The sequence below is a fragment of the Mauremys mutica genome, chromosome 5, assembly GCF_020497125.1.
Source record: "Mauremys mutica isolate MM-2020 ecotype Southern chromosome 5, ASM2049712v1, whole genome shotgun sequence".
In the NCBI taxonomy this organism is placed as follows: Eukaryota; Metazoa; Chordata; order Testudines; family Geoemydidae; genus Mauremys; species Mauremys mutica.
Genome location: NC_059076.1, coordinates 132,588,085 through 132,601,647, shown reverse-complemented (window position 1 = coordinate 132,601,647; position 13,563 = coordinate 132,588,085). Strand labels below are relative to the sequence as shown.

The following is a 13,563-nucleotide window of genomic DNA, read 5'->3' as shown; positions in this document are numbered from 1 at the left end:
AGAGTAGGGGTATCATAGCCCAGCACAGCCTGGGTAAGCAGCCTGGTGATGGTAAAGAAGCCATGAGTCAAATTATGTATCTGTATAGACCCAAAGTCACTGAACCAGCAATGAAAAGAAGCCATTATGCACTGTTCTCAATTGATGACAACTTGCCAGAACTTTCCAAAGCCAGAATCTTTACGGTCTGTAATGTGAAGAACAGCTTTTGGCATAAGCCATAAAGAGTCTGGCATGTTGACAACTTTTGGAACCCCATTTGGTTGCTACAGATGACTGTGCATACTGATAGGCGTAAGCCCAACACCAGAGGGGTTCCAGTGAATGTGCACCCAATCTCTGCAAGGACTGCTTGGGGTGAAAATAAATTGTAGATAGTATCCGTACTGTAGGTGAAAGGTTCAATGATACAGAAACTGAATGAGACCAAGACAGAAAACTGCAGTGATGCAGGGACTAGAACATAAAATTCAATACAGAAAAAAATGTAACTCAAACAGCATGAGGTGACATAAGTTAGGCATTTACTAACAGCAGAGGGACTGAGCAGACCACAGAAGGATCAAGGCAGTGAGAGACATACGTGGTCCAGTGGCTGTGGAAGGGCACAGCTCTTTACAGGAACGATAAATTTCCTGTCCAAATTCTGATTGCACCTGACTGCAGCAGCAGAACCCAGACATCAGCTTACAAGGCAGGATGTTGAGTGGGCCTGGCCAGGTCCTCAACAGGAAATGTTTGACGTGTTGAAGCAAATGAAAATGAAGGGCCCTGTCCTGAAGTTCGACCAGCCAGGAGAGCCACTGACACTACAATGTGATGCACTGGAGAAAAGATTGGGTATTGCCCTTTTCCAGGAACAGCCAGTCACTTATGCCAGCAAAGTCTTGTTAGAGACTGGGTTGGGTACGCTCAAATAGAACGGGCGCTTCTGGCTGTGGTATTTGGAGTGGAGTGATTCCTTCAGTACATATATGGCTACCCACTAATAATGCAATCAGACCACAAACTCCTAGAGACAATTATGGCAAAACCCCTTCTTAGTGCGCCAAAGAGATTGCAGTTTGTGGTGATGTGCTTCCATTGTGCTACCAGATAGAGATCAGATATTGTCCAAGATGATTATTGGCATTAGTTGACACCCAGGCAGAGCAAATATCAGTGCGTTGAGGGTAGAGGATCAGGACATTGAATCCATTAATATGCTTCACTGTTGAAAATCAAAGAGATTACAAAAAAGGACATCCAACTATATGCAGTAAACAGAGCAAACCATCAGGGTGGCCAGAAGACAAAAGACAAGCACTGGTAGGAGCAGAGCCATATTTTCAAATTAAAGATGAGCTGAGTGTGCAGGAATGGGGGACAGAGAGCAGTTGTTCCCATCTCATTATATAAGGATGTCATGAAAAAAGTACATGCCTCACGCCTTGGCATGGACAGCTGCCATAGATGACCTCCCGAGAGTTTACTGACAATGAATGAATACACAACTCTTTTTCTTGACACACACCTGCTGGTCATGTGCTAACTGCCAGCACAAAGAGACGTGTTACCATATGAGCTATCCATCCAAGCATGGGAAAAGGAGCAAGTAGACTTTCCGTGAAAAGCAGTTCTTGATTACAGTGCACTATTATTCAAATTTCTGGGAGGAGGATGCCCTGCCTAATGCAAGAAGCAAGTCAGTGATTGGCAAACTGAGGGTCCATTTTGCAATATATGGCATTCTGGACACTGCATTCACCAATGGACCCCAATTTGCCTTAGAAGAATTCAAGGAATTTGCATGCCAATGGGAATTTGGCCACCACACTTCCTCCCCACAGGGTAATGGTAATGGCAAGGTGCAATCAGCTAACAGACTGTTACACGAGGGTGTTGCTTCTGGTTCAGACAGCTTGTTATCATTTTTGGCACATAGGGATACACCATCACACAGGAGTCAAAACAGTCCAGTACAGGCATTGATGGGATGAAAGACCAAAACCCTTCTACTAATGAGGGGAGACCTGTTGCAGCCAGAAGGACACCGTGAGAAGAGATGGCCAACAATTAGAGAAAGCAGCCATTAGAATGCAAGGGGTCAGTCAAGGACCTACTGGCCTTGGGGACAGGCACTCCTGTAAGGATCCAGCCATCAGAGTGACACCAGAAGAAGTGGATTAAAGGAGTCATGGGATGTGTACTGGAACCCGCACCATACAAAATGACTGTGCAAGAGGGACATGTGATCTGAAGGAACAGGAGATACTTATGAGTCAGCTGATGCAACACCCAGAGAAAACCTACAGAGATACAGAGATCACCACAGAATGAAGAGACTGAGAACCATCTGGAGGCCAACCCCACAGAGAGGGAGGAGAATCTACAAAGAGAGAGTTTGCTAAATTTAGAGACAGGTAGACAGAGATCGGTCACTCCTGGTGTGGTCACCTATTGAGGAGACCAAACAATCTCAAAGACTCTGTAACAAGTCTGTGGTAAAGACAAGACTCCACGATGGCTATGTGCTAGCAAACTCTGGCTGAAGGGACAAGGAGTGGGTTCTGGGTATCAATTATTTGTTTCTAGTGTGTATATTAAAATGTTAGTAAATAGATGTAAAATAAAATAGGTGCATCATGATCAGTGGAACTGAAGTCAGAGGGATCAGGTTCTCTGGAGGGGCTGTTATTGACTGAACACCATGAAAACAGGAATGTGGGGAGTTAGGCTGGAAGCAACTGTGCCACATGGTAAGAGCAGTGCACAGTGTTTAATAAAGTTCCACTTGTTCAATTTAACCTGTATTCAGCCTCATTCTTTGCTACTGAAACATTCCCCACCATCCATACATGTTTTAGCGTGTTATATGGGGTGGCTGGAGGTACTGTCTGGAAAATGGTTCATCCTTGTATTTAAAGTCACAGATATTATATGATTGCTTCTTAATGATTATTCTATTCTAGATCATGTAAGAGTCAGGCACAGATTATCTGCTCTGTGACAGCAGAATCAGGCCCTCAGATTTATTAACGTGATATTTATGTATAATTCCATAATTCAAGATAAATTGGACACTTACTTGGATACCAATGTTCTATCAAAGTTTAAATTAGATTAGAGACTTTATCATACAGTAGTTAAACATACACAGCTCACCTATACTGTACTGTAATCATGCAGATTACAAAATCTGGGTATGGAAAGGGATTTTCCTGCTTCAGGAATCAGGCATATTCCATACAATCCATTTCTTGTGAGCACAGGGAGACAATTATTGGTTGAGTTGGTCCTCTCTGTTTTTTTAAATTATTATTTCTGTGATTTCGACACCATATTATTACAATATACTGATCTTTATTAATAAATAGATTAGATGAATGTTAAGTCCTCTGATAGAATTCAGATGTAAATGAGTGGACCGTTAACATTAGGTGAGCCTGAAAGATTTTTTCAGACTCCATTAACTGTTAGAAATGAACCCAAGCGGTAAAATTGGTCCCTCTATGGGTTTGCTTCTGTAGTCTCTCTCTGTATATTCATTGTGCAGATATTTTTAAACACATAGCACATCTCACGGCTTTATTCATAGCATCTCTACTGCATGTTGATTTTTTCTTTGTAAATTGCATCCCCATTCCTCCCCCTGCCCCGATTTAAACGCATTTTAGACTAGACACATGATGCATTCCGTTCTAAATCAGGACCTTCATTTATTACAGTCATTTTCTGCAGTGGCTGTAAATTAGATAATTATTCTCTCTAAGCTCTTCAAAGTAAAAAGTCAGAGAGGTTTTCGCTCAGTGATGTGTGCATTGTCAGTAATTCAGCAGCATGTCCAACTAATTCTCTCTCTTTAGAGTTCTGAAGCAACAGAACAATTACTAAACGGCAATAGTGAACTTTTTTCCCTTGGAGAATAGTTATAAATATGCACAGACATACCACCTTTTGCTATGATCTCACCAGCTAAGTAGGCTCTGCTGGCATCAGTAGATGGGAGATCACTAAGTCACAGTTTCCTACTGTTTAGGAATGAATGAAGTCCTTAGTCCAAACTTCTCTAGATGTTGGAAGGAACAGGGAAAGATTTGAACAACTGACCCCACCCCCTCCAGCTTTGGCTAAAGCAGAGGTTGGCAACTTTTCAGAAGTGGTGTGCCGAGTCTTCATTTATTCCTCTAATTTAAGTTTTCGCGTGCCAGTAATACATTTTAATGTTTTTAGAAGGTCTCTTTCTATAAGTCTACAATATATAACTAAACTATTGTTGTATATAAAGTAAACAAGGTCTTTTAAATGTTTAATAAGCTTCATTTAAAATTAAATTAAAATGCAGAGCCCCCTGGACCGGTAGCCAGGACCTGGGCAGTGAGTGTGCCACTGAAAATCAGCTCACATGAACCCTTTGGCACGTGTGCGACAGGTTGCCTACCCCTGGGCTAACGGTTGGATCTTAAAACCAGAAGTGGCCTATTTTTTAACGTGATCTAGTCTCATCAGAACAGCTGTGGTCTTGTGAAACTTTGGTGCAAGTCACAGGAAATTACAAGATTAGCTAAATACTGTTATTTTGGGTTGAACTCTTGCTAGAATGGTGATAGATCTCTTCTCTGGTTTTCCACTGCATTGGTTCCAAGGCATCATTCAGATCTCTCTGATCTGTGATCAGTGTCTCCTTTGTTTCCTTTTTCCCACATCATTGCTTTTTACCACGCTGCCTCTGTGCATAAACCAACCTGTTTGCCAAGCCACTCACACTGTTCATTCTGATCCTTCTAAGAACTCACTCCTGCCATTTTGGCTGGGATGACTTAAAAAACAACCACAACCATCCTTATGAATAGACATACCATTGACTTACCCTTAAACCTCACATTTTACCTGTACATATGCTGTTTATTTCTTACTTGTTTCAGAGATTTATCTAATTGTTTTCCTATTGACAATGAATTTCTCATGGCTGAAATCGGGGAAAAGTTTTGTTTAGCACTGTTTTGGTTGAGAAATGGCCCCTTCTACATCAGTTTTAATAGAATTTATTTGTGTTTCTTGTTTTCAAAATGTGTCTGAAAACAATTTATTAAAATGTTGATTTTTTTTTAAAATCACATCATGTCACTAAGCTGAAAAAGATTTAAAAATATTTGTTTTAAACATTAAAAAAAAAGCAATTTCATGATAAATAAGTAAGAGGTGCTAAAATTATTTTGATTTTTTGCAAAATTAAAAAGTGACCAGCTTTAATTGTGTAAGATATTAACTGTGTGGTTGGAAGTGGCACAATTCTTAGACATGTCCCTATGGATCAGAATTTAAAGTCTTTAAATCAAGCCTGGATATCTTTCTAAAAGATATGTTATAGCTTAAACAGAAGTTATGGGCTTGATGCAGAAATTCTTGGGTGAGGTTCTGTGCTCTGTGTTCTGCAGGAGGTCAGACAAGATGACCACGATGGTGTCTTCTGACATTAAATGTCTATGAACTTCCCTTGATAGCTCTTCTTCTTGCTGCTCCTTATCTACCTCTCTTCCAAATTCACTTACTCTACCTTTTGAAAAGTGGACACTAGTGCATCCCCTTCTGAGAGCAAAGAGGTTATTAATTCATAGATTCCAGGACCAGAAGGGACTATCGTGATCATCCAGTCTGAGCTCCTGAGTAACAAAGGCCATAAAACTTATTTGCTATGCAGTGCCCATTTTGCACTCTTTCAGATATCAGTGTCAATCTTTCAATAATAAATATAAATTATTGGATATTCACTGCTACCTGATGGATCAGAAATTGGTTACAAGTGGCATGGTGGGAGAGAAAGCTCATGAAGAGTTATTGTTTTTAACCCTTTACAGATTTTTTTTACATTTATGAAACTTGACTTGTTCCTATTGTTGGGGGTGTTGTTGGGGGGGGCAATAGTTCTTCAGTACTGGAATATATAATAAAGATAGGGCTGTAGACCCTCCTGCAAGAGTCCTATTGGAGTTAGTAGGAATGAAAAACAACAAGATTCTGTTGAAATGTAAGAGGGTTCCATAAAAATCACTTTAACAACCCATAATAGAATTGAATAGAAAATCAGTTAATTTATAAAATTACTTTGTAACTATGCTATAGAATCCAAAAACAGGAATCTAACTCTCTATTGAATTCCATAATATAGTTCCAAAAGCCCATAAATTTTTATTCAGTTCAATCAGGAAATGTCCCAACTCTAGCGCTTTTCACGAGTTGATTCATTGGTGTCAGTAAGACTTCTAATTTAGGAACAGTTGTGCTGTCCATCATGCACTAGCACAGGTAGCATAAGGGACATACGGCATCCTCTTCTTCCTCTGTGGGCTACTCAGAATGCAGGTTGCAGTGTTGTCAGAGAGAAGACTTTGTTGGGTGGCTATATGGGTGGGCAGTAGGTGAAGCCTGGGCTCCTACTCCTAAAACAATAGCCTGCACAGCTGAGTGGACAGATAAAGGGGAGGGATTTGCTTGAGGTGTAGGACTGACCACACTACAGTGGAGTATGGGAGTAGAAAATCAAACACGGAATTGCAACTGAGTCACAAATGGGCCCTAGTTTGCTTGTGAAGCAGCACAAACATATGCTGCCTTATTCATTCCTTGCAGTAAAACCAAAATCCTAAGGGAAGAGCAACAGGATCCAGTTTTGGGCCCCCGCTACAGAAAGGATGTGGACAAATTGGAGAGAGTCCAGCGGATGGCAACAAAATGATCAGGGGGCTGGGGCACATGACATATGAGGAGAGACTGAGGGAACTGGGCTTGTTTAGTCTGCAGAAGAGAAGAATGAGGGGGGATTTGATAGCAGCCTTCAACTACTTGAAAGGGGGTTCCAAAGAGGATGGAGCTCAGCTGTCCTCAGTGGTGGCATATGACCGAACAAGGAGTAATGGTCTCAAGTTGCAGTGTGAGAGGTCTAGGTTGGATATTAGGAAACACTATTTCACTAGGAGGGTGGTGAAGCACTGGAATGGGTTACTTAGGGAGGTGGTGGAATCTCCTTCCTGAGAGGTGTTTAAGGCCCAGCTTGACAAAGCCCTGGCTGGGATGACTTTGTTGGGGTTGGTTCTGCTTTGAGCAGGGGGTTGGACTAGATGTCCTCCTGTGGTCTCTTCCAACCCTAATCTATGATTCTATGATCATGCCCCACTTTTTCTCCCCCCAACTCATCTCTGGCCTGTGACATTCTGTGTCATTCTAGCCCTGCTCCTCTCTTGTGTGGAAATTTCTACTGGTGCCAAACTTTTGTGGACAAATGGGTATTAGGAAAAGGCCTCCAAATTCCTTTTTAGTTGTGGCATATAAAAAGACTTGAACCCAGGTCTGCAGAAATAAGAGATTAGTTCTCCAATGCACTCCAACAGCTACTGATATTTCTCATATATTTCCTGTGATCAGTGTGCAAATTAAGAGTTCGAGTTCCTTCCCGGCTCTGGTGCTTGAAGCTCATCATTTGACTTGTGAGAGGTGAATTTTCTTCACAAGTTCAAAGTTCCAATCAAAATCTTTTTGCCTTGAGCTCTGCACTGCAGTTTCGATTCTCTTTTCAAAAGGAAGTTTATCACAGAACACAGACAGCACGTCTGTTTTCTCTTCTCTCTGATAGCTTTCTTTCTCCCTTCTCTAAGTAATAACACAGTTTTCTTGCACTCTCAACAAGACTTTAAAGCTGCTGTGCCTTGTTTCTCTCTTTCTCTTTTTAATCTTTGTGAGAACAGTCTTCATTCAGGCCTTTTGTTTTTGAAGATGAAACAAAATAGAACAAGTGTATCCATCAGTCCCTCTGTTCCTGTATACAAGGACAAGAACAGCTTGGAGTTTACAATGCAATTTTAGGCTCAGAAAATGAAGCTGGGTGCACACAGGAAAAACAAAGGGAGCAAGAAGAGAAAAGAAGAAGGCCTGTCATTAAAAGTGTTCTCTTTTAAAAGGCCTTTCATAATCAGTGTTCCCACATTGGGTCTCACCTCTTGTCAGAGAGCAAATTGTATGTCTAACCTTGTCATAATGAGTGATGGCCTCAGCTATTTTCCACAACTAAATGGCATCTGAAAGGTAATCAGCATTTTTTCCTCTATCTTTAGTGAAAGTCTTTAAGAACTCGTGGATAAAGCAGATAGCAGAATCCTACGTTGGAAGAAGATATCCATGAAACATGGCTGAAGTAAGCTTTATAGTGGTGTTGTGCAGGAGACCTGTACTCTAAGGCTACATGTGCACTACACACCACTGTAGTGTACGGTATGTGTAGCCACAAACCCCAGTGAAAACCATGATGTGTCCACACTGCCGTATGGAGCTACATGTATCAGTGAAAGGCCCTGGCAGGGGGAGAGGGTGGGGAAAAGCTTCAGCAGCTTCATGCTGCCAGAGCCTTTCACTGAGGAGAGGAAAGGCTCTGGCATGGGAGAGCTCGGAGAGTTTTTCCCCACTGCCAGAGTCTTTCCCTGCTGGGGGAGCGTAGCAAGTTAAGCACTTCCTGCCACAGTTCCGCCTGCTGGTTGCCTTGGGAATTAGCTTCTCAGCCTCAGAGCACCTCCTGCTGGCCAGTGTCTCACCTGCCACAGGCCCCATGTCCCTCCCAGACCGTAATGCCCCTTTCCTCGGGGTGCTGCCCCACAGCAGTGCCTCCACACTCTGGGTCTCCCCTCCCAGGGGAACCCCCTCCCATTATGCCCACCTCACCCCAGTGCCTACTACCAGTCATCATCTAGCCCCCTTTCTCTGGGGCAGACTGCAGTCTGTAATGGCCACTCATCATTGGCAAGGGGGTTGGACCAGCTACCTCTGCCTATCCCCAGGCTGCCCCTCTGCAGCCCCAGTGCCTCCTTTAACAAGGCCTCAGCCTGAGGAGTTGCCAGGCTGGAGCTCCCCAGCTCCTCTTGCCCCCTGCCCTGCCCTACCCTGTCCTGCCCTGCCCTGCCCTGCCCTGCCAGACAGCTAGGTCCTTCACACTCCAAGGCAGGAGTGAGAGTCTCCCCCAGCTCCTCCCTCACAGCCCTCTTACCAGGGCCAGCTGGGCCCTAATTGACCTGGCCACACCTGTAGTCAGCTACTCAGTCAGCTTCCCTCAGCTGTTCTCACTCCTCTTATCTCAGGAGTGGGGTAACCACCCTGCTATAGGGAGCCTTTTCTTGGGGAGTGGAAAGCCTTCAGAGCGTGGAGGCAGCAGGACACTGCACTGCTAAATATTCCAGTGTAGGCAGGGAGGCACAACCTGGGTCTATACCTGGGTATGTACCCACACACATCAGGCACATCTTTACTCATCTAAGCCACGCCTCACTGGCTAGGCTGCTATTTAAACCCATGCTAGGGGTGCTCTAGGTGTAGGTACTTTACACACTGCCAAAAGAAGGGTGCGTTGTAGACCAGTGGCTCTCAAACTTTTTTACTGGTGACCCCTTTCACATAGCAAGTCTCTGAGTGTGACCCCCCCTTATAAATTAAAAACACTTTTTAATATATTTAACACCATTATAAATGCTGGAGGCAAAGCAGAGTTTGGGGTGGAGGTTGACAGCTCGCGACCCCCCATGTAGTAACCTCATGATCCCCTGAGGGGTTCTGACCCCCAGTTTGAGAACCCCTGGTGTAGACATACCTTAAATTGTCTAATGTAATAAAAGTACAACTCAGCCATTTACATAAAGCTGTTTATAAAAATCAGCAAAAATTAAAGGCAAATAAACAACCCAGTTTGTACCAGTCTAAGTTAAAAGAGCTATGACATGGAGTCTTCAAAGCTGTTGGTAAAGTCATGGGCTGATAGGACAATGAGCTGAAAAGATTTTCATGCCTAGTTTTTTTCACCTTTCCTCATAGGTCAGACTTGCTAAAACTTTTATAATTGTTGTAGCTCTCCTCTGGACTCGCTCCAATTTGTCCACCTTCTTCTTAAAGTGTGTTGCATGGAGGCGCCGCCAAGCAGAGCGGGACAGTTTCCTCTAGTCTTACATACAACACTCTGGGTAACACACACCAGAATTGTATTGTTCTTTTTTGCAACTGCATTACATTGTTGACTCATATTCAATTTGTGATCCAGTATAACCCTGAGATGCTTTTCAGCAGTACTACTGCCTAGACAGTTATTCCACATTTTGTAGCTGTGCATTTGATTTTCCTTCCTAAGTGAGTACTTTGCACTTGTCTTTATTGAATTTCATCTTGTTGATTTCATACCAATTCTCCAATTTGTCAAGGTCCTTTTGAATTCTAATCCTGTCCTTCAAAGTGCTAGCAACTCCTCCCAGGAGCTTTTTATGAGCATACTCTCCACTCTTTTTGACACTTTTGAAAATCCCATCTGAAGACTTTTGATATAAAAACATAAGCAGAAAAATGTTAAATAAATGAAAACACAAAATTCACCTATTGCAGGCACCTTAAAAAACCCTAATATAGTAGTAAGATGTGTGGACAATTTATCATGTTGCGTTACTTTGCATTTAATAATCCCATGTTTGTGTATTTTCAGGGTTATGTTGGCAGTTGGATTTTTTCTGGTTAGTTTATAATGTACATTTATAACATTTGTGTATGATTATTATTTAATATTAATCATCTGTATAGAGCCCTGAGTGATGGCACAACAGATTCTTATAAATATAACTCATTATATTATTGATATGCTTTTGTAATTGTCTGGTTTCCCCTTAGAAATAAAATATTAAGCTATTTGAATCTAGGAGGTGTGGTGGGGGATGGAAGAACATTGAACTGTCTTCTATATAATTTTTTTGTTTTTCCCACACAAGCCTGAAACTCAGCTGACTTGATTTTTTTTATTATGCACATAGAACTCACTGTTAGTCCCACATTGTTATCCTTAAATCTATATTAAAATTCTCCTCTCTCGTGAGTCCATGAAGATACTCAATAATGGTTAGGGAGTGGGTGCGCTGAGACCACTGCTTTTCATGCTGACCTGCACCATATCATTGTTATCTTGTGCTCCTCTTGGGTGGAGGTGTGTGACGGCCCTTAGTTCCTGGGGGAATTCATTCCACAATCTTGGGCTGCCCCCCCAAAAAAGTTCGGTCTCCCTCAGACAGTCTTTATCCTTAAGCACCGTCAGCACTGCACACGTCTTTCAGCAATGTGTAGTATATGTACCTGCATAACCCATGTAGCTAGTGAGCACAGCTTAGACAAATAAAGACACACCTGAAGGGAGTGGGTATGTATATGAGTACATAGACTATATGCTCTCTACTCCCCCGCTCTTCACTGCTGATTTAGCAGGGTACTGTCTTGCCTTTTTCCCTCCACTAGAGACTTTCCTCTCCTCAGGAAAAGATTCTCCCAGTAGGGAAAGACTCAGGATGAGCCTTTCCCTACTTCCTTCTCCGTACCAGAGCTTTTCCTTGAGCCTTTCCCTGCTGCCTCTCCTCTGCCAGAGCCTTTCACTAATGTGTGGATCACTACACTACAGTGTGGATAAAGTCTGCTTTTCACCCCATACACATACACATACACGGCATGCTGCCGCCAGTGGTGTTAAGTGCAGACATAGCCTTACAGTAGTGAGTTCCACTGGGCCAGAGGAGCAAAGATGCTAATCACAATCTTCATCTCAGAGTTTTAGGTGATCTTTTAGATACCTGGACCCAGATCATGAAATGCTTTGAAGATAAGGAGAGAGACCTTCACCCGATTCAAAATTGTATTGGAAGTCAGTTTAGAGGGTGGAGGACAGGTTTGATTAGCTTGTGGTAGCCTGTGTTGCTGAGGAGATTTGCTTCAGCATTATTTCCAAGAGTACTCTTATAGACTATGGAACAAACTAACCAAATGTGAGTGTGAACCTGTAATCACTGGAGACTGTACCATGGTTGCAAACTCTTCAAAATACTTTCTTCTGCCCATTGAGCTATGCTGATTTATAGCAGCTGTGGCTCTGGCTCTGAGTCAACATGAGCCCTGCTTTTTTTCTGGTCCAGCTTGTGGCTTGATGTCAAATCAATGTAAAACTCAGTCATTTCAGCAAGAAATTAGGTTTGGGTTTTAACTGAGTTTTGCCTTGAGCTGCTGCATTTGATCAAAGCTAGAGCTCCAAACTAAAATGAAAGATGGTACAGAATAAACCTGCCTTTAGACAAATAAAAGTGTAAACAGAAACGGCTGCCATTTACACAGCTGCAAGAAACCCTCCATTAGGTGTATGGGAGACAGCTGTATCTTACAGCTGTGGCTGTGAGCCAAGGAGTTCAGAGTGAGATGCAAAGTGAAGGGGTTTTTGGATTTGGGGTTTTGGTTGATGCCCATTTCTGGTGTCAAGTGGCTTGTTTTGTGACCCCACAAAAGGGAAGGCAGGACGCCTGCTACTTACAGGCAAAGGGCTTCACTAAAGCACCATTCTTTATGGATCCATTTTTAGTTGGTTGGAGTGGGCAAAGCAAATTAGCCTGGTCTGTAGGAATATTGACTGAGGCATAGGACTGAGATAATTGTGTCCCTGAGCTCCTAGCATATGTGATTCCAGGCTCCTATCTGGCTGAGGGAGGAAGAAATTTACAAGGAACCAGTGAGGTTGGCCCAGGCAGATGATCTTTTTGTCAAGAGCAGGCAGGATAGTTGAAAGGAAGAAAGAGCATGACAGAGGGAAACTCTCATACTTACATCAGTGGTGAATGTCTGCCTGCTCCTAGCAGATAGGACAGACAGTGATGCAATCATGACATGATGCTTTGAAGAATGAATCTTTTTTAGCTATATTTCAAAACATTTCTGCTTGGCAAATCTAGCCAATATATTAAGTGTGAGCCTAGATCGCTACACTCTTTGACTGCATTGTATTTAAAGGGATAGGGGATTTAAGTATCTCTCAGGGTATGTCTATGCAGCAGTTGGGATGTGTGATTCCTGTGTTGAGTAAATACATGCACTAGTTCTACTCAAGATAACATACTCAAATTAGCAGTGTAATCCAGGCTACACATGGGGCATGCTGCCTGAGTACAATTCCTCCAAAAAATGTGAGCATGTATTCAGGTGGCTAGCCCAAGCTGCCACCCATAACACTGCAGCCCCATTGCTACTTTTAGGAAATTGCTTAAGCATAGGTAGCACACGTATTTCTACCCCAGCTGGGAATTGTAGTTCCCAGCTGGTGTGTAGATGTACCCCAACAGACCACAGTACCAAAAACCACAGTGTTATAAATGGTTAGGCAATATTGTTGTTTTTTTCTACCGTGAAATATTCAGACAATTATCAACACATTTTTTGTCAGTATTTTCCAATGAAAATTTTTGTGTTTTCATGGAATCTCCATTTTCAGTTACCAAAACTAGTTTTGGTTTTTAAGGTTGGTCAGAATGGGACTTTTTCCTGCAGACATTTCCATTTTGACAACATGGAATCATAGGACTGGAAGGGACCTTGAGAGGTCATCTAGTCCAGTCTTCTGCACTCACGTCAGGATTAAGTATTATCTAGACCATCCCTGACAGGTGTTTGTCTAACCTAATAGCCAAAAAAAAAAAAGTTGACAGAATTTTTGGAACATTTCTACATATTGCATTCTAAGGCCCCAAAACCAAAACAAAACAAAAA

At 42.4% G+C, this 13,563-nt stretch overlaps 1 long non-coding RNA gene across 1 annotated transcript in view; it reads left to right on the top strand.

The window, feature by feature from the left end:
* LOC123370614 overlaps positions 1 to 13,563 on the top strand; it is a 79,816-nt gene that overhangs the window by 6,841 nt on the left and 59,412 nt on the right. The window contains exon 2 of the long non-coding RNA XR_006579482.1: positions 8,088 to 8,167. This is a non-coding gene — a long non-coding RNA (uncharacterized LOC123370614). The remainder of the gene's footprint in view (positions 1 to 8,087; positions 8,168 to 13,563) is intronic.